At 42.5% G+C, this 27,967-nt stretch overlaps 1 long non-coding RNA gene across 1 annotated transcript; it reads right to left on the reverse strand.

Annotated features, from left to right (window-relative positions):
- Positions 1 to 26,012, reverse strand: LOC143930541 (uncharacterized). Its single transcript, XR_013262792.1, has 3 exons — positions 25,558 to 26,012; positions 8,242 to 8,421; positions 1 to 6,798 (listed from the first exon to the last, which is right to left on the reverse strand). It is a non-coding gene; the product is annotated as an uncharacterized LOC143930541 (long non-coding RNA).
- Positions 26,013 to 27,967: the final 1,955 nt, after the last annotated feature.

Consider the following 27,967-nt stretch of genomic DNA (forward strand, 5'->3'; position numbering starts at 1 on the left):
AAAGGGTTAATAATACATTATTATTTTACAGAATTTATATAGCACCAACAGTTTGAAAAGTGCTTTACAAAATGAAAGGCAGACCTCTTATCTCCTCCCAAGATGGCACAACAAAAAATGATCTTAAAGGAATTGTAAAGGCAGAAGGTTTTTTACCTTAATGCATTCTATGCATTAAGATAAAAACCCTTCTGTGTTAGCAGCCGCCCCAGCACCCCCTAATATTTACCTGAGCTCCCCCTCTGTCCAGCAATGTCCAGAGATCCCTCGGCAGCCCGGGACTCTCCCTCCTGATTGGCTGAGATACAGCAGTGGTCAAATCAAAGTAATTTAGCCAATCAGGGGAGAGAGGGGGCGGGGCCGAATGGCAGCTCTGTGTCTGAATGGACACACGGAGCTGCAGCTCAGCTCGGGTGCCCCCATAGCAAGCTGTTTGCTGTGGGGGCACTCAACAGGAGGGAGGGGCCAGGAGCAGCAAAGAGGCACCCAAGAAGAGGAGGATCTGGGCTGCCCTGTGCAAAACCACTACACAGAATAGGTAAGTATAACATGTTTATTTTTATTTTTTTAAAACAGACTTTACAATCACTTTAATGTCTTAGTATGTTATTATACATTCTTACATCTATTTAAAGCAGAGTTTTAGCAGTCTCTGTGTTTATTGAAAGTCAGCAGCTACAAAAAGTGTATCTGCTGACTTTCAATAAACACACACTCACTTGTCCCATGGTTCAGCAATGGCGGCTGCCCAAAGCCTCGGCTCTCTCCCCCACTTCTACCCGGCACCGATATCACTAGTGTGGGCACCTGGCTGTGACAGCTTGCATATTCACAGCCGGGTGCGCACTACGCATGCGCGAGTCATGCTGCATGTCACAAATGGCTGGGCAATCTTCTGGGACCTGTGACATGTCCCAGAAGATTGCAGGGCAGGGAGGGAGGGGGAGAGGAGAACTTCCACTTGAGCTGCCTAGGCAGCATTTCGAGCGGAAGTGGGAGCCGGGTACCTGTCAAAACTAGGTACCCCACCCCCCCCAAAAAAATTTACATGCCAAATGAGGCATGTCAGGGGGTCAGGAGTCCTTAAAGCAGAAGTTCCACTTTTGGGTGAAACTCCGCTTTAACAATATCAATATACAGTATTTGTGCCTAATGCCCTATATACAGTGCATTGCCATCTTGTGGTGATATAGGGCAAACACAGCAAAAATCTATATTGACTACCCCCATTAAAAGTATAAAATACTACTGCCAAATAATACATGTATAAAAATATGTAAACCACAATAAATACAACAAATATAACAAATGTAGTGCAGACAAATATTGATATAACCATATAAAAAGACATTGTTAAAACATGATATAAAATAATGTAAAAAGGAGGGCCCTAAAACCATATGAATAAATAAATATATTCTTTAAATTACTTTATTTCTAATTATTTCTTTCTAATTATTAAAATAGTTGGTCCACCAAGTAATTTTTATTTATTTGTTCATATTGGGGAACCACCTACTGGGATGGCGTTGGAGGTACTGAGTTGGAACAGGACACGCTTATATACAATCTGAAGTTGCACCAATGTTATTGGACAAAATCACAGAGCACAGATACGAGTTTGAATTTATTATCATGCTATGCACATAATATTGGACTGACTCTTTGGGTTGGATTTACTAACACTAGAGAGTACAAAATCTGGTGCAGCTCTGCATAGAAACCAATTAACTTTTATTTTTTTATTTTTATCAAAACCTAATTGAACATACTGAAGTTAGAAGTTGATTAGCTACCATGCATAGCTGCACCAGATTTTGCTATCTCCTGTTTTAGTAAATAAACCCCTTTACGTTCCTGGGCTTTATTTCGCTGACTTTATAAATTTTTTAGGTGTATAGCGCTGTGCACCTTTTTGGTTTCTTGGGGCTTTATAATACGGAAGTTCAGGGCATTATATTCGTTTCCTGTGCCAGCAGCTGACACAGGTTATATGTTAATTTTCAAGCACTCTTCAACAAGTTGGAATTTGTACTGTTCTACTTAATGTTTTAGTATTTTTTACTAAACAGTTTGGTTCATTAACGTTGGGAAAACAAAATGTGATCTATCATGATCTCACAAAGGGGCACAATAGGTTATCTGGTTTGTTCCTTTTTATAATACGACATGAGTACAAAACATAAAAAGATAAACACTAAAACAAAAGAATATTAAATATACATATATAGTCATAAAACAAAGGCCACAGAAACAGCTACGAAGCTTCTCGGAAATTATTTTGTCTATTTATAGCTTCTATTCATTTTTCCTGCAAATGATAATGTCCTTGACTGAGGGACCTGCAGAGTGTAGAGGCTCTGATTAGCTATAAAACATTAAACACTTGACCAATCCCTCCTTCCAAAACGACCAAACAACACATTTTATTTGGAATTGAATGGCCATAGCAGCCTTTTATTACAAACCATTAACCTCCCTGGCGGTATGATTATGTTGGATTTTAGGTGCTGAAAGCGGTACAATGTTTTGCATGGAAATTTGGCGTTTTATATTGTAGGCCTGCAATTCTTAGGAATAACTCACTTAAATCTGTCCAAACAAGAGTCTAGTAGACATCCCGGGTATGATAAAATTTGATCAGTATCCTGTATTTATGGACCTTGTAGCACACTGGATCGGAATCTTGCACTAAGATCGGTATTCAAATGTTCCACAGGGCAATTTCTCCAATAATTGCTCCTCCTTCGGGAGGAAGTAGAGAGAAGACATTGCTGGAAGTGGCAGCAGAGGAGCAATTATTGGAGAAATTGCCCTGTGGAACATTTGAATACCGATCTTACTGCAAGATTACGATCCAGTGTACTACAAGGTCCATAAATACATGCTTCAGGCCACTGATGGGTCAGGTTATATGCTCATTACGCTTTGCCATCCGGTAAGCGCATTATTATCCTGGTGGTCGGGCATGTTTCTTCACTCTACAAAGCATATGTGAAGTCACTATGGTGTTTTTATCAGGACTCTTAATTGGATTCCTTTTTTTGCTTTCTATAAACACCATTTTCTAAGCTTTGCTAATGAACACTCTTATGGCATTGTCATTATTTGCAATTGATGATTAATGGATATGGATGTGGTTGAACTGGTTGAATATTTCAACCGTTCCTTATGTATTGATAATTTCTGTTTTATGGTTATTTTGATTATTTTATTTTATTTAGTGTAAATTAGCACAGCTCTTCAATTGTTTTTTCTACTGCCTGTGTGTGTATCCCACCTGAGCTGAGGCCTATAGAGTTTTTAGGGATTCTTTTGTTAGTTCATTTTTTAATTTTGTCAAGCGCGGTTTATTTTTTCCAGATTCTAATTTATTATCGCTGTTTTCTATCTGGTCTAAAACCCCTTTTTATGTAAAGGGACAGTTTTGATTGCTATGGACAATCTCCAGTTTCCAGGCAGTAAGAACAGTTTTTTATAATATAAAACTACATGCAGGGCACTGGGCAGACCACTAGGGACGAAAGGGATGTGAAAAAATTACATACAGCAATGTAATCTGTAAGATTACATTATGCTGTATGTAATGTGTGTGTTTCACTTTTTGAATTTGGCACCGTTCTCCATCCCCGTGCGTCGCAGCGCTCGCAGGGAACAGAGCCCGGCTCCGTGATAGATGAAGCGGAGGACGAGCTGCTCGCACTGCGGGGAGACATCGCTGGATCCAGGGGATAAGGTAAGCATGCTCATCCTGGATCCTGAGATGCGATCTTGAGTCTGGCTCGGGGTTACCGCTAATGGTTCTGAATTCTCACCCGAGCTAGACTCGGGAATACCGCCAGGGGGGTTAAATACAACATTCACCAGAAAACAAATTTAATGCATATAATACAGTTAATGCATAACAAATAAACCAACCTCAACTAATGCCCGGTCTAAGGTCTTTGAAGGCATATATACGCATGATTAACCGGTTGTATTTGTCACCCAATCAAAGGCCCCCAGCCGCAACTACACCAGCTCAGGGACAATTAACCACTTAAGTACTACCAGATACAACCTAATTACTACCCCGATGTTATCACCATTTTGTTAGGAAGGGACACCCATACCTCAGATGAGCCCAACCCACAATTTCCCATTATTAGTTGACCAGCACCGCCTTCAAAGAACCAATAGACCCCCTGCCTGCTGCTATGACAAGAAAATAGGGACTAAAGTCTTAGAGATCCTATATACTTACGACTAACCGGTTTTATCTGTCACCCAATCAAAGGCACCCCAGCCACAACTACACCGGCTCAGGGACAATTAACCACTTATGTACTACCAGATTCAACCTAATTAATACCCTGATTTTACCAACGTATTGCTAGGAAGGGGTACTCATACCTCAGATGGGCCCAACCCACTATTTTCCATGGTTAGGAAGGGACACTCATACCTCAGAATGGCCCAACCCACTATTTTCCACAGTTAGGAAGAACCACTTATTCCTCAGATCGGCCCAACCCACTATTTTCCACCGATATTTACCCAGCACCACCTTCAAATACCCAATAGACCCCCTGCTCGCTATGACAAGAAAATAAAAGGACCAAGAAATTGAATGGCAAGCTAACATAAAACCCAAAAACCCACTTCAAAGACCCCAGCACCTTGAGAAAGTAGAAGGCTCTCCCAACCCAAAACAAACAAGGGAGGGAGTGTGGGGAAAAAACTGATGCTGCGATGAGCTCTGACTGAGCCGTGACACGATCGCCCTGTTAGCAGAGTATTGAAATCATGCTGGAAGTTTGTTGTATGCAGTAATATGGCTTATCATTGCATGTTTTTACAGAATGGAGAAACATAAACACAGGGACAAGGAACATCCAAGTAAATAGAGAGAGGATAGACAAACATCCTGTTATATCATAGCTAACATAACTATACACTATAATGCTACACCGCCACCTCCTGCTTAGACGGGCATAATTCATGCAGTCATCAATGCAGTATATAGACAGTTTATAAACAACTTTCCGTTGTACTTTTCCAACACCCCCCTCCTCTCTACCCACTACAGCACACACCCTCTGCCTTGAACTCTTTAATCTGCTAAGCAGACTGTGGCATATCACAATCCCCCACTAATACTCCACCTCTTCTGCAGCCCCCAGTCATGCTGGCCCTCCTTCACTCAGCTCCAGGCCATGTACTTTCTTTACATTTCCGTTCAAAATATCTGTTTAACAAAAATTCAGCAGATAAACCATTGTAATCGATGTCCTTCATCCTACCAGTTCTTGTAGCAATGATTTTGTGATCCTGAGCATGTGGTTTGCTCAGTTTTGGAATACATTGTCCTAAGCATTATATTAAACTTACTATGACACCCCAGCTGTTGTGTCTCAATGTATACTGCTGCAGTTTTATTTTTAAGTAATCGTGTTGGGGCTCAAGATTGGTAGAGAAAAGAGAGCAACTGGCCTATTAATGACCTCTTAGATAAAGTTTATTAATTGTAGTAATCATTAAAAAACATCCAACACATTTCGAGATGTTGAAGTTCCTCTTCATCAGGGCTTAGAAATATTGTGCTGGAGGAATCTAAATGGAGAATTACACATTTGGATTTTGTTAGCATATTTAAACTCTGCTGCAGATGCTGGAATAGCAGCCAGATAAAGGGGAACTTCAGAACCCCCCAAAAAATGTTTATTGTCTTTAAGTGTTCTTGCATAGCAAGACCACTTACTGTTATCTCACATATATATATTATTATTATTATTATAGCCAAATTTACCACCCTAACTCCTCCCACAGTTTTTACACTACATAGACAGTCGATTGGTGTGCTATTACTTTGTGGAACGTTTCGCCGAATGGTTCACGAAATACCGTAGTTTTTGCGGCGAAATTTGTCCCATAGGAATGAATGGCAAAATGTTCAAAACTAGAGTGGGAGGTGACAAAAGCTGACAACCCGATGATCAGCCAAAACATTATGATCAGCCAAAAAATTATGACCCCCCCCCAGTTACTCCGCCCACTTCAGTAGGTGGAGGCAAGAACACTTCACACAATTTCCACAGAAATTGTAGCTTTTTTAGTTTTAATGATTACTGTGACAAATAAGCTTTACTTTGAGTGTTCGATAATAGCCTGGCATGCTTTTTTTTTCTCTTGAATCTTAAAACTTATGCCCTGGGAGCTACTGTATGTGCTCAAGAGAGGTAACTTGAAGCAAAATGTCACACTAAATTGTAATACTCAACATACCGTAGCTTCACTTTTCTTTAAAGTAAATGGGCTGCCATCTCTGACCCCCCCCTTAAGACTACTAGTTGCCTTGATGTCTCTGGTATACATACCTGTTTCAGGCACTGACTTGAAACAAGCAGATTAGAATGTCAGAGTGAAGCCAGAACAACTGATCTGCTGGATCAGCATGGCAAGAAAGCTAGATTTTTAGAAGGAGAGGTCAGCAATGGCACCCTAATATTTCTCACTACATGATTTCGTAAAGTAATTTCTTTATTTTCACAGCTATTTGTATGTGTTGTATATGGGTGTGTTCATGAAATGACAGCAGCACTCTTCACACGTTATGCAGTTGATCGATTTTTTCATTATATTGATGATTATACAGTCCCATCCAGGGAATGTACAGGCATGTGTCTTCTTCTCCATAGGATGATAATCACTGCTGGCAGCATCGCCAGAAAACACATAACTAGCACCGTGAGCAGGATGAGAAATAATATAATCCATGGCTCCAAGATGGTTGACACCATATTATATTTGGATAGGATCCTGTGTAAAATAAAGAATATCATAACCAAAATGTATCAAAGAACTCAGCATAAGTCATGTTGTGTCTATCAATTCAATTTTTGAAGTTTGTTCTCTATGTACAAGCAGAAGGGAGAGATCTGAATAAACGACGAGGCCTGGTTCACACGGATGCGATTTCAGATGCACCTTGGGTCACATTGGATCACATGACAATGGATATAACTTTGCTTCCAATGGTGAAAAGCAAACAATGTTTTGCTAAAAAAAAAAAAAAAAAATTATATGAACAAATTAAATGGGGGGGATGGTTCCAGAAGTTGCTTCCTCATATGGGGCAAGGATATACTCATATTGGGGATATGCCTAAAACATTTTGCTGATCAACCCCTTCATTTATCTCTCAATGCTCCATTTTTTTTCCGACCCCTGCCTAAGTGATTTTTTTCACTTGGGGGATGGGTACAGATGGTCTCAGTTTGGGATCAAATATCTTCATAAACTATGACATGGGTAGACTCAAATCCTTTGCACAACTACAAATGGAGCTGGGGATACCGGATACTTGGCGGTTTCAATATATAAGACTACAACATGCAGCACACTCAGTTTTGGACTGAAACCAATTACACTGGCTAATACGAAAAACTCTTATTAAGTCCTGAACACTTCAAACTGATTTCTAGTTACTATTGTACTTTAATAGGGGTTGAAAGTAAAAAAAAAAAAAAACAGGAGAATTACTGATAGATGGAAAATTATCATACCAGAACTGACGTAAAAACTTTGGGAGGGAGTGCTTGCCTCCTATATGACCACGGTCATTCAGCCAGGGATAAGATGATACAATAAGATATCTACACCAAATGTACTGTACGCCTCTTAGATTATATAAAATGGGGAGGAGAGAAACTCCAAACTTATAAATGTTGTACAATGGAAGGATCCTTTTTACATATGGTATGGGAATGCAGTAGAGTGCGTACACTTTGCTTCCAATGGTGTCCAGCTATGATGCGACTTTTGGAAAGGGTCATGTTCTGGTTCTTTGGTGTGATTTACAGTGCAATTTGGCCCCACTGAATATGAAAAAAAAATCATAAAAGGCAACCAAAGTTGTATCTAAGTTACTCTACAAAATAATACTGTAAATCAAGTCAAAATTGACGTGGTTGTAGTCTTGAAAGAGCCCATTGATGGGATTCAAGCTGATTGAAGATGATATGAGCAGAGAGACCTCCCATCGGTCAGCAGGGGAGGTACTCCAAGGTTTGTCACTATTTGTTAGAAAGTGGAAAATGTTTTTACTTACTCTGTTTCAATTGTACGTAAAATATGTTTAGTAAAAATCTACAACAGTATAGCTATAATATTGAAAGAAAAATGTGGACATGTATAACGTACCCCCATTGACCTTGTTATGTATTAATTTGAAATAACTTTAAGTGTATATTTTAATCATACCTCAATCTGTCTTTAATGTCACTTTATTTTAGTTTCCTACACAACCAATCTTTCCTTCATTGCGCATTACACTGGAAGCTGGTTAATAGGAGAGGAGAACACAGTGTTGACTTCATCAGTGAGTTATTGCTTCTTCACTCATAGGATTGGGTGGTCCTTGACCAAACTGTCTCGCTTTACCTGCAGTTGAGAAAAGTGGGGTCAGAACATGGTTATGCTCTCTGTCAGGATCACTAGATTAGAAAAATGTCTGATCAAAATATTTTACATGCAGCCCACGGGACACTCCTGATGTAGTGAAAAAGCCTGCCTGATAGGATACAGAGTGATTGGATAGATGGTGTGTCCTCCTATTATTGTACTGAGATTGGAGATTGTACTGAGAATGTGCAATCAGACTGTATAGTGTAGGGCCATATTTATACACCTAAATATACCTAGTTGTGCTTTCAGTGTCATTAATTGTTAACGACACACCAAACACAGAAGCAAACACACATTTTGCCACATGAAAAAATTAGTTACAAATGCAGTAAAAAATAAAATGTCCCACAAGCTACTTTGCCAGGTGTAGCGCAGCACCTTGAAATCAATGGGTTGCCCTATGTGTGTCACTGGAAAAAATAACCAAAACCATGCGCCACCATTACTCTAGGTGTGAATGGGGCCTGAAATTGAAATGGGTGCATTGACATAAAAACAATGAGGTTCCATTCACATCTGTGTGTTTCCAAACGCATGGAAAACTGCACAGAAAATGTGTGCTTCACCATTTGTTACAGAAATGTTGCAAATTTGCATCATGTTTGTGTTGTCATTAATTGTTAAAGGCTCTCCAAATGTGGCAAATGCACTGAAACGCACCAAAAAGTGCAGTAACGCACCATGCTCTGCTCAAAAAATAGTTCTGGAGCGTGTAGGGTAGCCCATTCAAGCGAATAGGCTGCCCTATGGGTGACGAGTGATACCGCTCCAAAACACCCAAAACAAGCGCTTGCAGAAATGTGAGTGGAGGAATTTGAATGGGGCCTGACAACTGAATGTCCCTGTCCCTTCCCCCTATGTGCTCGTATATAGATAGCCATCCACTATGCAGTCTGATTGTGCAAGCTCTGCACAATTTTCTTTCGATTTACCAGAACTATGCAATTGGAAGACACACCAGAATTATTGAATAGGAGGACACACCTGAACAATCCATTCAATTTGTATAAAATCAGACAAGCCCTACATATCTGATGGGAGATCTAAATAACATTGTACAATCAGTTTGTATAGGAAGTAGGTGGAAGGTGGTATTGTAATGAGGGAGATGTGGTCCAAGATGTGGTCCAGGGTGGGGACCATGCCCTATCACAATCTCTTCTGTGATGCAACAAGGAAGTAAAGGCTTCTGGGAGATTACCTAACAGGAAGTGAATGCTGATACAAGCTACAGGAAGTGATGGAATCTGAAAATCCATTCAAAAATACAAAAAGACTGACAATATTCTAAACCAGGGGTGCCCAACCTTTTGAAGGGCAAGGGCCACTTAAGCGACTTAGTAACCAGTCGTGGGCCACAATGAGCAGATGACAGTTCTGCGTCCACTCTGCGTATGCAAAGCCAACACAGACACAGCCCACTCTACTCTATGGACCCTCTCATCTGATCAAATGGAAGGGGACAGATACACTTTCCGTTTTTTTTTAGCTGATCGATTGGAAGGAGGCAGGTGTAAACGAATACAAGTCTGTTTACATCTGCCACTCCATAGAGGTGAATGGAGGGTCTGATTGGGTCAGGCAGATCATGTTAAAGGGGCCTAAGGCTACATTTACACTGATGGTCTGCGGTCTACCCACACATTTGGCTTTCCTGCAGGTTAGCTGTACTTTGCCATAGAATTCTATCATATCTTGCAGGTGTGGTGCACTTTCTGAAAGTGCACCAAACCCACAGGTAAAACCAGAAGTCTATGGCTCAGTACAGGTAAGCCGCAGGTACACTGAGCTACACCTGTGGATCAGTTTAAAAGCAGCCCAGTAACCACTGCAGAACAAATACATCAATATATACACTGTGATTCTAGTAATAAACTTGCTGTCCCAGGCACGATGCACTTGATGTCACTCCACCTATGACAGGAGCCGATGCTATACAGGAAACATTGGCTTATGCGGCACTACTCCGCAGCTGCTTGCTTCCTCTACTGCTGGTTTCACTCACAACACTGATGCTCTGGCATAGTGGTTCGACAACCTGCAATCTGGGCTTAACAACCCGCCATCCCAGAGCAGGAGGTCACGGGCCACATCAGAGGGCCACTGGTTGGGCACCCCTGTTCTAAACCTTCTGTGGATGATGTAAGTGAAAGAAAAGCACAATGGGATGGCTGGGCCAGAAATGGCATTGGAAAAAGCTTCTATTTATTATAAAAAGTGAAATTTTGCCCAAAAAGGTGAACTTATCTTTTAAGGCTTCATTCATATGGGGCATATGAATGTGTGCCCTATGAGAGGGTCATGTTTACCAGCTTAGGGATGCACGGATATCTATTGGGACACAATGACTGTATAGGCACAGACGCTGTGTCCCAATATGACATCTATATGCAGGGGTGGACTGACAACTCATGGGGCCCCCGGGCAATAGGAGATTATGGGGCCCCCCAGGCAATCAGAGATTATGGGGCCACAGAGTATCCAATCACACAGTATACACAGACATGTTTCTATTGGCTGAGAAGGTACTGGAAACGTGGGGCACCTATAATCTTGGGATTTTTAGACCAAAAGGATGCCGGTAAGGGACATTTCAGAGACAGATGTAAATAAAACACAGATTTTTACATACTGTCCCTGGTTTTACTGAGGCTGGAAACCCTGATGGGGCCCCCTAGGGCAGTGCCCTAGTGGCCGAATGCTCAGTCTGCCCCTGTCTGTATGAGTATGGGTGCATGTCCTCAAACTCACACTGTAGGCACCTGCAGGCGCCCGCGCCCACATGGATATCATATTGGGATACAGCAGTTGTGTCTGTGCAGCGGCTGTGTCCCAATAGACATCAATGAGACCCAGGACATCATGGGCCTGATACTGAGGATTTTGATGTGTCTTTTTATGGAAATATCTAAAATGAAAATGCAAACAATGTTTTGCTAAAAAAAAATCATGTAATTATATAAACAAATTTAATTAAATGGGGGGGGGAGGGTGGAGCCAGCAGTTGCTTCATCCTTTGGGGCAAGGATATACTCAAGTCTGCTAAACGCATATTGGGGATGTGCTTAAAACATTTTGCTGATCAACCCCTTCATTTATATCCCAATGCTCCATTTTTTTCGACCCCTGCCTAAGCAAATTTTTTCACTTGGGAGATGGGTACAGATGGTCTCAGTTTGGGATCAAATATCTTCATAAACTATATGACATGGGTAGACTCGAATCCTTTGCACAACTACAAATGGAGCTGGGGATACCGGATACTTGGCGGTTTCAATATATAAGACTACAACATGCAGCACACTCAGTTTTGGACTGAAACCAATTACACTGGCTAATACGAACTTCGAAAAACTCTTATTAAGTCCTGAACACTCCAAACTGATTTCTAGTTACTATTGTACTTTAATAGGGGTTGAAAGTAAAAAAAATAAAAAAAACAGGAGAATTACTGATAGATGGAAAATTATCATACCAGAACTGACGTAAGAACTTTGGGAGGGAGTGCTTGCCTCCTATATGACCACGGTCATTCAGCCAGGGATAAGATGATACGATTAGATATCTACACCAAATGTACTGTACACCTCTTAGATTATATAAAATGGGGAGGAAAGAAACTCCTAACTGTCATAAATATACAATGGAAGGATCCTTTTTACATATGATATGGTAATGCAGTAGAGTGCGTCCCCTATGATCTAAGGTCACTCAGTTCATTGCAGACACTTTTGGCCTTCCAAATATATGTAGTCCTATGATGGGACTTTTTGGAATGATTGAAGAGGAGCTTTTGGACAATAATATGAGAACCCTGTTACGACTGTTATTTTTCTATGTTTGAAAACTGATTGCAATCCTCTGGATTAGGAATGAGTACCTTACATTATCAGCCTGGAAAGCCCTAGGCCAGTGATGGCGAACCTTGGCACCCAAGATGTTTTGGAACTACAGTTCCCATGATCCGCCCTAGTCAATGCCAATGTCACACTATACAAAATGGCTTATGATGCTAGAGGATGTCCTAAAAAGGTAATAAAATCTGGGTCAAATGGGTCGATTCTATGGATACAGTGACAGATAGCCCATGAGGGGCGGCAAGCTAACTATTAGTTTAGTATATATATTCAGAAGACCACATCCAACTGTAGTATAAAATACTTCAATTTATGTATGAATCATGGCCTGGGTAATTCTGTTCCTCTCGGGTTTGGTATGGATTATAGGGGGAACTCCTTGCAAAAATGGATCTACCTCATTGGACGATGTGATTGCTGATGGATGTACATCATGGGGCATGTTTTTTTAATGAAAGTTCTTGTCAAACACTGTGTCCATCTTTATTTATATTTATGCACATACAGTACTAGGGATGGCCGAACTGTTCACCCGGCGGTCGAATTTCGGCTGTTCGCGGTTCGGTGGACTATTGCCGCTGTTCGCGGACTTACGTGTTTACTGTGTAAAAGAACTTTGACCTATGATGACACATCCATCATGGGGTACAGGACAGCCAATTGAGACATTACAGCACATGGACACTTGGACATTCCCCCTAACTTATAAATAGACCCGATCCGACGACCATTTTACATTCTTTCGTATGTCACTATAGGGAGAGGTTGCTGTGTGGAGCAGGGAGAGACTGCAGTGACCCAAATCGCTAGCTATTAGGTCCACAAATGTTCTTTTAAGGACTGGTATGGTATAGGTGTAGTTCAGGATATAGGTTTGAGGCACTGCTATTCAAGTCATTTGCTGCAGATTGTCTTTTGTCAGGGCTGAGAGAGGGACAGGACGCTGTGTGCAGCAGGGACAGTCAGTTTAATCATTAGCTGTTACTATTAGGTCCACAAAAGTCCTTTTCAGGATTGGTATGGTAAAGCAGTACAGGATATAGTTTTGAGTGCTATTTAAGTTCTTGTTGCAGGAGCCTGTGTTTTGTCAGTTTAAATAGGGACAGGTAGGAAGCTGTGTGTGGCAGTGAGGGACAGTCAGTTTAATCAGTAGCTGTTACTATTAGGTCCACAAAGGTTCTTTTCAGGACTGGTATGGTAATAGGCTTGTACACGTATAATATTCTTTCTTCCAAATATAGAAAGAATATTATACTTGACTGCTGCCCTTCTGTTGCAGTAGTCCTTTATGAGTATAGGGACTGAGGTACAGTCTGCTAATCACAACCTACTAGTTGCACAAAGGTCCTTCTAAGGACTGGTAAGGTATAGCGTACTACAGTATATAGGGTTGAGTGAGGTACAGTCTGCTAATCCTTAAGGACTGGTATAGGTCCACAATATATAGGGTTGAGGTGCACTACTGCTGACTGCTGCCCTATTCTGCAGCAGTCCTTTATGAGTATAGGGACTGAGGTACAGTCTGATAATCACAGCCTACTAGTTGCACAAAGATCCTTCTAAGGACTGGTAAGGTATAGCGTACTACAGTATATAGGGTTGAGTGAGGTACAGTCTGCTAATCCTTAAGGACTGGTATAGGTCCACAATATATAGGGTTGAGGTGCACTACTGCTGACTGCTGCCCTATTCTGCAGCAGTCCTTTATCAGTATAGGGACTGAGGTATAGTCTGCTAATCACAACCTACTATTTGCACAAAGGTCCTTCTAAGAACTGGTAAGGTATAGCGTACTACAGTATATAGGGTTGAGTGAGGTACAGTCTGCTAATCACAACCTAAAAAGCACACCGTACTATATGCCCGTACCCTCCTGTTTGAAGAGGTTGAGCGGTGTCATATTTTTGGGGCCCAGCAGCAAGTTGCTGGTATCAGTGCAGCTGTTAGTGCTCTCTATCTCGGTGCTGGTGTCAGTGCACTCTATCACGGTGCAGGTATCAGTGGTGTATATCACGGTGCTGGTGCTGGGGATCATCTCCTGCACCCTCTTCTTTGCCTACCCTGACCTTCCCTCGCCTCTATTGTCTCAAGAGTCCTGAATTGTCAGAATTTCACATATAAAAAAAGAATGCTTGTAGTTGTCGATCCCATATTCCCCTCATACATGTGTTATGTCACGGTGCTGGTGTCAGTGCACTCTATCACGGTGCAGGTGTCAGTGCTGTATATCACGGTGCTGGTGCTGGTGATCATCTCCTGCACCCTCCTCTTTGCCTACCCTCACCTTCCCTCGCCTCCATTGTCCCCATAGTCCTGAATTGTCAGAATTTCACATATAAAAAAAGAATGCTTGTAGTTGTCGATCCCAGATTCACCTCATACATGTGTTATGTCATGGTGCTGGTGTCAGATCACTCTATCACAGTGCAGGTGTCAGTGCTCTATATCACGGTGCTGGTGCTGGTGATCATCTCCTGCACCCTCTTCTTTGCCTACCCTCACCTTCCCTCGCCTCCATTGTCTCAAGAGTCCTGAATTGTCAGAATTTCACATATAAAAAAAGAATGCTTGTAGTTGTCGATCCCAGATTCACCTCATACATGTGTTATGTCACGGTGCTGGTGTCAGATCACTCTATCACGGTGCAGGTATCAGTGCTGTATATCACGGGGCTGGTGATCATCTCCTGCACCCTCTTCTTTGCCTACCCTGACCTTCCTTCGCCTCCATTGTTTCAAGAGTCCTGAATTGTCAGAATTTCACATATAAAAAAAGAATGCTTGTAGTTGTCGATCCCAGATTCACCTCATACATGTGTTATGTCACGGTGCTGGTGTCAGTGCACTCTATCACGGTGCAGGTGTCAGTGCTGCATATCACGGTGCTGGTGATCATCTCCTGCACCCTCTTCTTTGCCTACCCTGACCTTCCTTCGCCTCCATTGTCTCAAGAGTCCTGAATTGTCAGAATTTCACATATAAAAAAAGAATGCTTGTAGTTGTCGATCCCAGATTCACCTCATACATGTGTTATGTCACGGTGCTGGTGTCAGTGCACTCTATCACGGTGCAGGTGTCAATGCTGTAATGCTGTATATCACGGTGCTGGTGCTGGTGATCATCTCCTGCACCCTCTTCTTTGCCTACCCTGACCTTCCCTCGTCTCCATTGTCTCAAGAGTCCTGAATTGTCAGAATTTCACATATAAAAAAAGAATGCTTGTAGTTGTCGATCCCAGATTCACCTCATACATGTGTTATGTCATTGGCCATGTGGTGGGACTATGTGTGCACAGCTAGTAATTATTTTGTGGCTGCAAATATGACCTGTAGGTTTGTAAAGTTCACCATCCCTGTGCTGTGCTGACTTCCTCCTGGGGCTGTACCTCTGCTGTGCATATTATGAGGGGCTCCCACCATCCCTGTGCTATGCTCATTATGAGGGGCTCCCACCATCCCTGTGCTATGCACATTATGAGGGGCTCCCACCATCCCTGTGCTGTGCTGACTTCTTCCTGGGGCTGCTTATTATGAGGGGCTCCCACCATCCCTGTGCTATGCTGACTTACTCCTGGGGCTGCTTATTATGAGGGGCTTCCACCACTCCTGTGCTATGCTGACTTACTCCTGGGGCTGTACCTCTGCTGTGCATATTATGAGGGGCTCCCACCATCCCTGTGCTATGCTCATTATGAGGGGCTCCCACCATCCCTGTGCTGTGCTGACTTCCTCCTGGGGCTGCTTATTATGAGGGGCTCCCACCATCCCTGTGCTATGCTGACTTACTCCTGGGGCTGTACCTCTGCTGTGCATATTATGAGGGGCTCCCACCATCCCTGTGCTATGCTCATTATGAGGGGCTCCCACCATCCCTGTGCTATGCTCATTATGAGGGGCTCCCACCATCCCTGTGCTATGCTGACTTACTCCTGGGGCTGCTTACGGTGCAGGTGTCAGTGCTGTATATCACGGTGCTGATGTCAGTGCTCTCTATCACGGGGCTGGTGTTAGATCACTCTATCACAGTGCAGGTGTCATTGCTGTATGTCACGCTGCTGATGTCAGTGCTCTTTATCACGGTGCTGGTGTCAGATCACTCTATCACGGTGCAGGTGTCATTGCTGTATGTCACGCTGCTGATGTCAGTGGTCTCTATCACGGTGCTGGTGTCAGATGACTCTATCACGGTGCAGGTGTCATTGCTGTATGTCACTCTGCTGGTGATCATCTCCTGCACCCTCTTCTTTGCCTACCCTGACCTTCCCTCTCCTCCATTGCCTTCATGCACTCCACAGTCCTGAATTGTCACAATTTCACACATAAAAAAAGAATGCTTGTAGTTGTCGATCCCAGATTCACCTCATACATGTGTTATGTCATTGGCCATGTGGTGGGACTATGTTTGCACAGCTAGTAATTATTTTGTGGCTGCAAATTTGACCTGTAGGTTTGCAAAGTTCACCTCACATTGAAGTCAATGGGGCCCGCCGCGAACGTTAAGGTTCGCAAACTATCGGCCGCGTTCGCAGTCCGCGTTCACGAAACGTCCCGTCAGAAGTTCGTCCATCACTATACAGTACATATACAGCACTTTACTTTGAAACAGTGTTGCTAGGCCCTTTCACACGAGCATAGTTGCCAACAGTCCTGAATGAGAGTGTCCCGGGCAAAATCCTGAAAAAACGCCTCTGTCATGGACATCGGGATGTAACGGAGTGGTGGGGGAGTGGCGAATGCAGGAACACGTGGAGAGGTAGCCCAGCTTGCTGAGCCCATGGATGGTGAGTGGAGCTCGGCTGGTATGGCTAGGACCAGGTAGGTCCTTCTCACTACTAAGTTGGTGACTGCTCTGTTGAGACTGCTCCGATGAGACTGCACTGACAAAACTCCTCTGATGAGATTGCACTGATGAGACTGCTCTGATGAGATTGCACTGGTGAGGCTGCTCTGATGAGATTGCACTGATTAGACTGCACTGAAGAGACTGCTCTAAAGAGACTGCACTGATGAGACTTCTCTTATGAGGCAGCACTGATGGGCACTGATGAGACTGCACTGAGGAGACTGCTCTGATGAGATTTTACTGATGAGACTGCTCTGATGAGATTGCACTGATAGGCACTGATGAGACTGCACTGGCAAGTCTGCACTGATGAGATTGCACTGATGAGGCTGCTCTGATGAAATTGCACTGATGAGACTGCACTGATGAGACTGCTCTGATGAAACTGCACTGAAGAGACTGCTCTGATGTGACTGCTCTGATGAGGCTGCTCTGATGGGTGCTGATGAAACTGCACTAACGAGACTTATCTGATGAGACTGCTCTGATGAGATTGCAATGATAGGCACTGACGAGACTGCTCTGATGAGACTGCACTTACAAGACTGCTCTGATGAGACTGCACTGACGAGATTGCACTGATGAGACTGCACTGATGAGGTTGCTCTGATGAGATTGCACTGATGAGACTGTTCTGATGAGATTGCACTGATGAGACTGCGCTGCCGAGGCTACTCTGATGAGCTTGCACTGATGAGACTGCACTGACGAGACTGCTCTGATGAGATTACACTGATGAGACTTCACTGCTGAGGTGGCTCTGATGAGCTTGCACTAATGAGACTGCTCTGATGAGATTGCACTCACAGCAATTTTTTTAAAAGTAGAAACTATACATATATTTTGCGATTAACATTTCTAATCATATGAAGTTAATCACAAGAGTCCACAGAGTTCCCCTTTTCATCTGAATCCTCAGAGTTTGCTCTTACATCTGAGCTCACAGAGTTCCCTTACACTGTAAGGGGGGGGGGGGGGACTCTGCAGACTCTGGTGTAGGGGAAACAAGGAAAGCGGTGGGAATCCTGATTTAAGGAGGAATGCTGAGAAGTCTGTACAGAGAGGACTCTAATGTAAGGGGAAACACTGCACCCTCTGATATAAAGGTTTCTTTGGTAACCAGAACCCCACTTACATCAGAGTTTCCTGTATTCCCCTTTATTCAGTGTTCCTAGAGCCCCCTTCACATCAGAGTTCCCACTTACACTTTAAGGGGGAGCTCTGTGGACTTTAATGTAAAGAAGAACTCTAATGTAAGGGGTGCTCTGAAAACCCTGATTTACCTTAATGTACACAATCAAAGGCAGAAGAGAGAAGAGGGGAGGGGGGAGACCTCTGTCACAGACAGGGATGGATGGTGAGCTCACTCACCCCTTGGCAGTCAGCACCTTACAACCAGATGTATCTGCGGCTGCTAGGCTTCAAATTTCCCACCCCCCATTTCCCTTTCCTGAGACACAGCACTGGGGATTGCAGTGTGGGCAAATACAAAGGGGTAGGGGTAGGGGTGGGAGGAAGAAGAGCAGGTCAAGCCTTCTCTCCTCTCCCATTGGGGGGGTGGGGAGGTGTTAGTGCTGGCTTTGGGCAGTGTGAAAAAGAGTGTAGCAGACACTCTTGGCTTAGACAACTGCAGCCAGCAATCCTGCTGGGAAGCCATAGTCCGGTCTGAATAATGTGTCCGGATTTCAGGTGGTCTGAAACTCGAACACATGATTCAAAATCCGAACTGTCCGGGTGAATCCAGGACAGGTGGCAACCCTATCCCAGGTGCCTGTCAAACACCCTCTGAGACACCATGAGATGCTTTTCGGATGGGAACTTTGGGCTGCTTCAAGTGTAAAGAGTCCATTACAGAGACCCTAACACCCAACGGAGGACACCCTGCACTGATAGCACTGTCAGTAGAAGCAAATAATCTGCCTGTAATGAAGTCCCCAGTGGCCTAATAAGAGCAAATAACTGACTAATCCTGGAAGCATTTGCAGAGTCGTTATTATATTGTTACACTAATGAGAATAACTAAGTTAATACCATATTAGCAAAGGGCAGACAGAATTACTTTAATAACAGTATGTTTGATGGAGAAGTAAATTATGCATTTAAATACCCAATCATGTGCATATGCTTTTCATATGGCTCCTTTTTTAAATTATGCTCAATGTCCTTCTAACCTAATAAAAAAATAATAATAATACACACACACACACACACACACACACACACACACGTTTTGGATAGCTTGTGTAAGCATTAAAACCCCTGTCAGGTTTTCACTGCTATCCGGGCCTCAGCTTGAGAGATTCAGGGCCGGTTCACACTGGAATGAATGTGTTTCCCACATGAGGAGGGGTATTCTCAGCTAAGCACAGCCTCCTGCCTGCATGCCTGAGCTAAGGGCAGATTGATTCCAGGAAGTAAATGTTAGATTCTGTGTGCTCCGGTTTTAGTAAATGTCACCCATTGTTTCTGTTTAGTGAGAATACGTGTAGCAAGGTCTCTGGCTTCCTTCAGTATAATGAGAACCTCTAGGGCCAGAGATAGCAGTCATCCTTCAGTATGTGGTGGGTTGTGAGGCATAGTGGGTGCAAGGTGGAAGTTATTGGGCGCCAGACACTTCTTGAATGCTCAAGAGATGTTTATTTCTCTTACAAACTTGTATGGGGGGGGTGGGCCAGAGTTAGGGCCAGGGCACCCTTGAGTAGTTGCAAGTTCAATTAGCAGACTCCGAGACTTCAATAAGAGGATAGCCATGCAGGGAATTGCCTCCAGCAAGAAGCCACTTTTGCACATGCAGGAATGCTGTCTCCTATGGCAACAGTTCCTTCACTTTCAGTACAACTTCTCCTTGTAGTTCTTCAGCCCTCTGAGCTCCAGGTCTCTCACTAGACCCTCTGATTCACTGCCACTGAATCCCTTGTGCTCCTCCAATCACCACGGTGGTATCTTCCTCAAGTGTCACCTTTGCCTTTCAGCTGGGTCCCTAGCTTGGCACTCCCTATACTTCTCAAACTTCACCCCTACTGGCCTGCTCGGTCCCTGACTTGGCACACAAGGCTGCTCTGCAAGCGTCACCTCCACTGGTTGCGTCCCTGACTTGATCACCATCTGAAGTTTCCTGATTCTCCACCGTGCCTGTTCAGTGAGAATGTGATTCTGGTACTTGCTTCAGTCACTCACTGTGGTCCCTGGTAATAAGATGGATGGTCCCTTTGTGGCGACAGCTTCCCCTCTACCTCTGACCACAACAGATTCTCTGGCTAGCAGAACTGTCACTTCTGGCAGGACTGTAAGCCACAATCCCAACCCTGCACTGTTTTCTCTTGCTTCTGGATAGGCCCTCAGAAAGCCTAGCAGCCAGATGCCCCCGAGATAGGTCCAAACTCCAGCCTAGCAGCTCGGGGCACACGACACACGTCCACCCAGACAGCCGTCCAGGTGGCACAGAACCTAGATGACCTGACTCCACCCGAATATATAGTTTCTCCCAGCTGGCCTAGGGAATCAAGAAAACCCCTGCACATTGGCAGAGATACCCCATATACCCATAACCTGACCTTGAGTTGCCCTTTTCATATCTAGTACCGCCAAGTACCCGGCTACCTAGTGGTAGAAGTGAAAAGTGCAATAAGGTCAAACTTAGGGAGAAATCAATGGATCTCTAAGTGCCTGTTCACACTACCGCGAATTGTCAGACGACTTAGCCGCCTGACAAGTCGCGCTCCGTTCTGTACTATGGAACCATTCTAATAGGAGCGACTCAAGTCGCTCCGACATAGAAAAAGGTTCCTGTACTATTTTTGTGGAGGCTTCAGGCGACTTCCATTGACTTCTATACAGAAGTCGTTTTGCAAGTCGCTGCTGAAGTCATGTGCAGGTCGCGTCTTTGAGTCGTGCTGCAAGTCGTGTCGCCCCTGTGTGAACCGGCACTAGCAATCAACCAGGTGGACTACTCTTGGCAAGCACATTTGTGAGCAGCATCCTTGCCTAAACACTGAACCTTTATTGATTATTTTGTTCACAAAGACTGACCATTGTAAGCACCCATGTCTGTGGTAAATGGCTTACCTCAACCCTCTAACTACTACATCTGCAGGACAGCTTGTTCTGTTGAAAAACAACAGATAAAAGAAAGAAAGCCTAAAAAAAAAAAGAAAACAAATGCAGCCATCACATCTTAGAATTTGTAACCTGCAATAAAATAAACATTTGCGTTTGGGTTTAATACTACTTTAATCTATCAGATAATCCACCCACATAGGAGCTTTTCATTTTTCCGTGATCTGTCATTTTGCAGTTTGTTTTTAAAGCAAATGTTTCCGCCATATTTCCAGGTGAAGAAAAAGGTTAGAACAATACCAAGTTTATGACATGATTTTATTGAATGGGCACACATTGTTCTTCCACTGTTTACTGTTCAGAGCTAACCCAGATAAGTATTTCTGTGCTCATCAGTATTTCCTCCTTAACACAACAAAGACGTACAAGAGAATACTTAAGGTTAACGGATATTGCTTGCCAAACAAAATGTATTATCATGGGAAAAAAAATTCAACTTCCTGGTATCTAGATTATGCAATTTATATCTATATATATCTATATATATATATATATATATATATATATATATATATATATATATCTATATATATATATATATATATATATATATATATATATATATATATATATATAATGTGTGTGTGTGTAAAAAAAAAAAAAAAAATATATATATATATATATATATATTTAATATATATATATATTTATATATATATATATATATATATATATATATATATTTTTTTTTTTTTTTTTTTTTTTTTTTTTAAAAGTATACACCAATACATACATTTTTTTTTTTTTTAATCCTTTATGACAGTAGTTTTACAACTTTGATATGCGTCAAAACCAGACATATCATCGCAATTCCCTATGGCCATATTTCACCAATAACGTCCCCATAGCTGTCCTTTGGCTAGGGATACCTTTGGGTTCGGTTGTATGTGCTAGGTTGTTTTTTCTTTTCTCTTTTTTTTTCCAATCAAGTTTTTATTGGGAATAACATTTTTGTAACATACAATGTAAATAAAAACCAGCAAGCAGTTATACAGTGTTACAATTAGTATGTTATACAAAGAAAACTACAAGAATATTCTTACAGTAAAGTCGAGTTGTTCAAACAGCTAATATTGCGCTATTATATGGCTCAGGAGGTAAATGGGGGGCTCTCCTCCCATCCTTTCCCGGCCAGCCAGGCTGCATACTCAGGATCCCCCTTAAAATCTATGCTAGACTCAAATGTCTTGTACATATTTAAAAGAGATGTATAGTTTTTTTTTTACCCCCAAGAATTATACTTACCTAGGTGAATGCAGCGTCTGTTCCTTGCTGACTCTAATGCCCTGTACACACAGTCGGAAATTTCCGACAGGAAAAGGTCCAATCGGATTATATTGTCAGAAAATCAGTTTGTGTGTGGGCTCTATCGGACTTTTTCCATCTGCAAAAATTTGAGAGCAGGATCTAAAATTTTTTAGACAAAAAAATCCGATCGGACTTTTTCCAATCGTTTGTAGAGAATTCCGTTGTGGAGGGTGTGGGAGCAGCTGGCTTAGGCTCTCAGTGGCTTGCTAAGAGGCTAAGCCAGGTGCTGATCGAGGGTTGTGGGCAGATTGCAAACCATATTGGAACGATCTTTCCCCAGCCTGGACTGGCTCTGTGTCGTCAGCTGACAGCAGGCTTCAGTCCGCTGTCTGCTGAAAATGGGTCACAGTAGTGCAGAACGAACTACAGTCCTGTGATTGACAGGAGGAGTACAGCCAAACAAGCTTTGCTGTACTTTTATTTTAAAAGGAAGGGCAGCAAAAATGCTGCATGGCTGTTTTTTGGTCCATTTCTTTTATACTGGCAACCCATTAAAAAAAAAAAAGAATGGCTTGTGTTAGCGCAACACACACTAATGCCTGACACAACATACTTTATGCATGCATGTAACACGTTAACATAACACACAGGAATGGAGAAATTTGAAAGGACCTTTAGACCCCTTTCACACTGGGGCACTTTGCAGACGCTACAGCTCTAAAAATAGCGCCTGAACCGACCTGAAACAGCCGCTGCTGTGTCTCCAGTGTGAAAGCCCTGAGGGCTTTCACACTGGAGCGGTGCGCTGGCAGGATGGAAAAAAAGTCCTGCTAGCAGCATCTTTGGAGCGGAGTATACACTGCTCCTTCACTGCTCCTGCCCATTGAAATCAATGGGGCAGCATGACTATACCTCTGGCAAAGTGCCTCTGCAGAGTTGCTTTGCGGTGGTTTTTGACCCTTTCTCGCCCGCTAGCATGGGGGGGGGTAAAACGTCCCCACTAGCAGCCGAATAGCGCTGAAAATCTGACAGTATAGCGCCGCTAAAAATATGCACCTAGCCAATGCACCTCCCGCCCCAGTGTGAAAGGGGCATTAGTAAATAACTTTTGGCATAAATCCAGTAATGTCAACCTGAATTTAAAAAGGTATTAACCGCTTCAGCCCCAGGAAGATTTTACCCCCTTCCTGACCAGAGCACTTTTTGCGATTCGGCACTGCATCACTTTAACTGACAATTGCGCAGCCATGCGACATTGTACCCAAACATAATTGATGTCCTTTTTTTTCCACAAATAGAGCTTTCTTTTGGTGATATTTGATCACTTCTGCGGGTTTTATTTTTTGCTCTATAAACAAAAAAAGAGCGCCAATTTTGAAAAATACGCAATATTTTTTACTTTTTGCTATAATAAATATCCACAAAAATATATAACAAAACACTTTTTTTCCTCTGTTTAGGCCAATACGTATTCTTCTACTTATTTTTGGTAAAAAAAAATCGCAATAAGCATATATTGATTGGTTTGCACAAAAGTTATAGCGTTTATAAAATAGGGGATAGTTTTATGGCATTTTTATTATAATTTTTTTTTTTTTTACTAGTAATGGCAGTAATCTGCGATTTTTATCGGGACTACGACATTATAGCGGACATGTAGGACAATTTTTTTTTTTTAACAGTAGAAGATTTTATTTGAACATTAAAATAAACGTACAAAGCATCGACAGTAAAGTCGATAGACTTCTCATACAGATTACAAGTCATATTGTTGTTGTAGGAGTAAGGTTAAACATAATAGCTACGGGTATATACCTTTTTATCCCATTTGTTGAAAGATGTCATACAATTTTGACACATTTTTGGGACCACTGGCATCTGTACAGCGATCAGTGCTATAAAAATGCATTGATTACTGTAAAAATGTCACTGGCAGGGAAAGAGGTTAACACTAGGGGGGGCAATCAAGGGGTTAATTGTGTTCCCTAGGAGGTGATTCTAACTGAAGGGAGGAGGGGACTGTGTAGGGGAGATGACAGATCGATGTTCATACTCTGAATGAACAGATGATCTGTCACTTCTCCCCTCAGAGAACCGGAAACTGTGTGTTTACACACACAAATCCCGGTTCTTGGTGTGCCCCGAGCGATCGTGGGATACACAGGGCGAAGCAACGTTACATAACATTGTTTTTCGCCCAGCCCATTCTGCCACAGTACAACTGCGGTGGCTGGTCAGCATGTGGTTAAACTCAAAACCAAAAATGAAATATTTTGCAGCTTACCAGTCATTAGATTGCCATCAGTTTTCTTTTTTCTGTCTTTCTCCCCCTCTGTTTTCACCTGTTGATCTGGTTAGTAACACACCTCCTGTATTAGTGAGACATACCTCTGGAGGAATGAGAACAGGAGGCACAGCACACAGCAGAATTGTCAGTCCGGAGGTGAAATTGAGTTAAATGTATTAGCAGATTTGAATACATCAACGAAATGAAGCCAAACTCCAGCTCACACTTTATAATCAGTTACAGCAAACCGATTTTTTTCCTTTTGGGATAAACGTTTTACATAAATAAAAGCTGATCATTGTAATCACCCCTTCCAGTGGTAAATGTTTTTTCTTATTCAAGTAAACTAATACATTCTGCTGGAGAGCTTGAAAAACAACAGACTTGCTGGCTTCATTACCAGATGAAAATAGAAGAAAGATGCCTATAAAAGAAAACTAAAGCAGCCATCACATCTAAGAATTGGTAAGCTGCAATAGAATAAAGGATTACTTTTGGGTTTAATACTGATTTAAAGATGCTTGTAAAAAACAGACAGGGAAAACAGTATTTTCTAGGATGGCATTATCTAATAGGCTCTGATAATGTATCTGATAATCTACATTTCTTTGTATTCACTTCAATGTCACCACAAATTAAGAAAATCCTGCATGGGTTACTCAAAAGAAATGCAACCGTAAAAAATGAAAGGTAAAAGCAGACAACATAATAATAATCCTTAACCAGTTTATATAAATATGTAAAGAAATAATAATACACCTACCGAGTGTTTTCTCCAAACCTTCCACTGACTTTTATTGATGGTCCAGGTACAAGATAGGAGGAGACGGCACAAATCGCCAGTGGAATGGCTTTGCAATGAGAACTTGTACATGGGTATTCTGTACACAGTACACAGCTATGTCTGGGTGTAGCCTGAAAGGATTCATTAACCCTTCAGAATTCCCTGAAGGCAACTTCCTTGTAGACTAGAGAAGATCCCTTACAAAGTGGGTAAAAATGATGATTAGTAAATTGGCAATAGCACAATGCCTGCTCACAAAGGATATTATGGCACTGTCACACAGCTACATAGTTGGCTGTACATCATGGGATAAGACATCGCAATAAAACATTCATTGTCTAATACAATAGAACTACCAAGTGATCATTTTCCAGGAAAACCTTTTAGTAATTATTAAAAAAAAGTATAGCGAGAGAGAGAAAAGAGAGGGAGAATAAGAGAGAGAGACAGACAGAGAACGAGAGAGAGAGAGAACAAGAGAGAGAGAGAGAGAGAGAGAGAGAGAGAGAGAGAGAGAGAGAGAGAGAGAAAGAATGAGAGAGAACAAGAGTGAGAGAGAGAGAGAGAACAAGAGAGAGAGAGAGAGAGAGAGAGAGAGAGAGAGAGAGAGAGAGAAGAATGAGAGAGAACAAGAGTGAGAGAGAGAGAGAGAACAAGAAAGAGAGAGAGAACAAGAGAGAGAGAACAAGAGAGAGAGAGAGAGAGAGCAAGAGATAGGGAAAGAGAGAGAGAACGAGAGAGAGAGATTGAGAGAGAGAGAGAGAACGAGAGAGAGAGAGAGAGATTGAGAGAGAGAGAGAACAAGAAAGAGAGAGAGAACAAGAGAGAGAGAATGAGAGATAGAGAGAGAACAAGAAAGAGAGAGAGAGAATGAGAGAGAGAGAGAGAGAACAAGAGAGAGATAGAAAGAGAGCGAAAGAGAGAACAAGAGAGAGAATGAGAGAGAGAGAACAAGAGAGATAGCGAGAGAGAGAACAAGAGAGAGAGAACAAGAGAGAGAGAGAGAACGAGAGAGAGAGAACAAGAAAGAGAGAGAGAGAGACAGAACAAGAGAGAGAACGAGAGAGAGAGAGAGAGAACAAGAAAGAGAGAGAGAGAAAGAGAGAGAGAGAGAGCAAGAGAGAGAGCGAGATAGAGAGAGAATGAGAGAGAGAGAGAGAAAGAACAAGAGAGAGAGATAAAAAACAAGAGAGAGAGAGAACAAGAGAGAGAGAGAGAATGAGAGAGAGAACAAGAGAGAGAGAGAACGAGAGAGAGAACAAGAGAGAGGGAGAGAGAGAGAGAGAACAAGAGAGAGAACAAGAGAGAAGGAGACAGAGAGAGAGAACAAGAGAGAGAGAGAGAGAGAGAACAAGAGAGAGATAGAAAGAGAGAGAAAGAGAGAACAAGAGAGAGAATGAGAGAGAGAGAGAACAAGAGAGTTAACGAGAGAGAGCGAGAGAGAGAACGAGAGAGAGGGAGAGAGAACGAGAGAGAGAGAGAGAACAAGAGAGAGAGAGAACGAGAGAGAGAATAAGAGAGAGATAGAAAGAGAGAGAAAGAGAGAACAAGAGAGAGAATGAGAGAGAGAGAACAAGAGAGATAACGAGAGAGAGAACAAGAGAGAGAGAGAGAGAACGAGAGAGAGAGAGAGGGAGAACGAGAGAGAGAGAACAAAAGAGAACAAGAGAACAAGAGAGAGAGGGGGGAAGAGAGAATGAGAGAGAACAAGAGAGAGGGAGGGAGAAAGAGAATGAGAGAGAGAGAACAAGAGAGGAGACAAGAATAGAGAAGAGAGGGAGAATCAGAGCGAGAGAGACAGAGAGAGAGAGAGAAAACACAAGAGGGAGAAAGAGAGAGCAAGAGAGAACAAGAGAGAGAAAACAAGGGAGAGACCGAGAGAGACAGAGAACACGAGAGAGGGCAAGAGGGAGAGAGAACACGAGAGAGGGCAAGAGAGAGAGAGAGTTTGTTGACAACAGTCTGTTGTCAGATTTTCATATGGCCAGTATACAAATCCGCCACACAAAAGTCGAAAGTAGAAACATGCATGGGAATCAATGCTCACCAAACACAATATTATCAGATGGGGTCCAAAGGTTGGCGCTCAAGAACTGAAATTCTTCGTAGTATGTCACTATATGTTTGTGGCACAACAATTGTGTACCATTAGTATGCAAGACAAGATCCTGGCACACGCCCTTAAGACAGAAATCAGATGCTCGGTTGGCCTGACTCACACCTATGCATTTGTAGTGCTTTTTGCATTTTTCAGATTTGCCCTACAGAACATGTTCCATAGGAAACCATGTTAAATGGGCTGTAGTGCAAATCTGCAAAATTAAAAAAAGCACTAAAAATGCATAGGTGAGAATCAAGCCTTAAGCCTCGTATACACGATTGGATTTTC

This window comes from Lithobates pipiens, unplaced genomic scaffold (genome assembly GCF_037356315.1).
Source record: "Lithobates pipiens isolate NorthernLeopardFrog02 unplaced genomic scaffold, aLitPip1_a1.2 Scaffold_25, whole genome shotgun sequence".
NCBI lineage: Eukaryota > Metazoa > Chordata > Amphibia > Anura > Ranidae > Lithobates > Lithobates pipiens.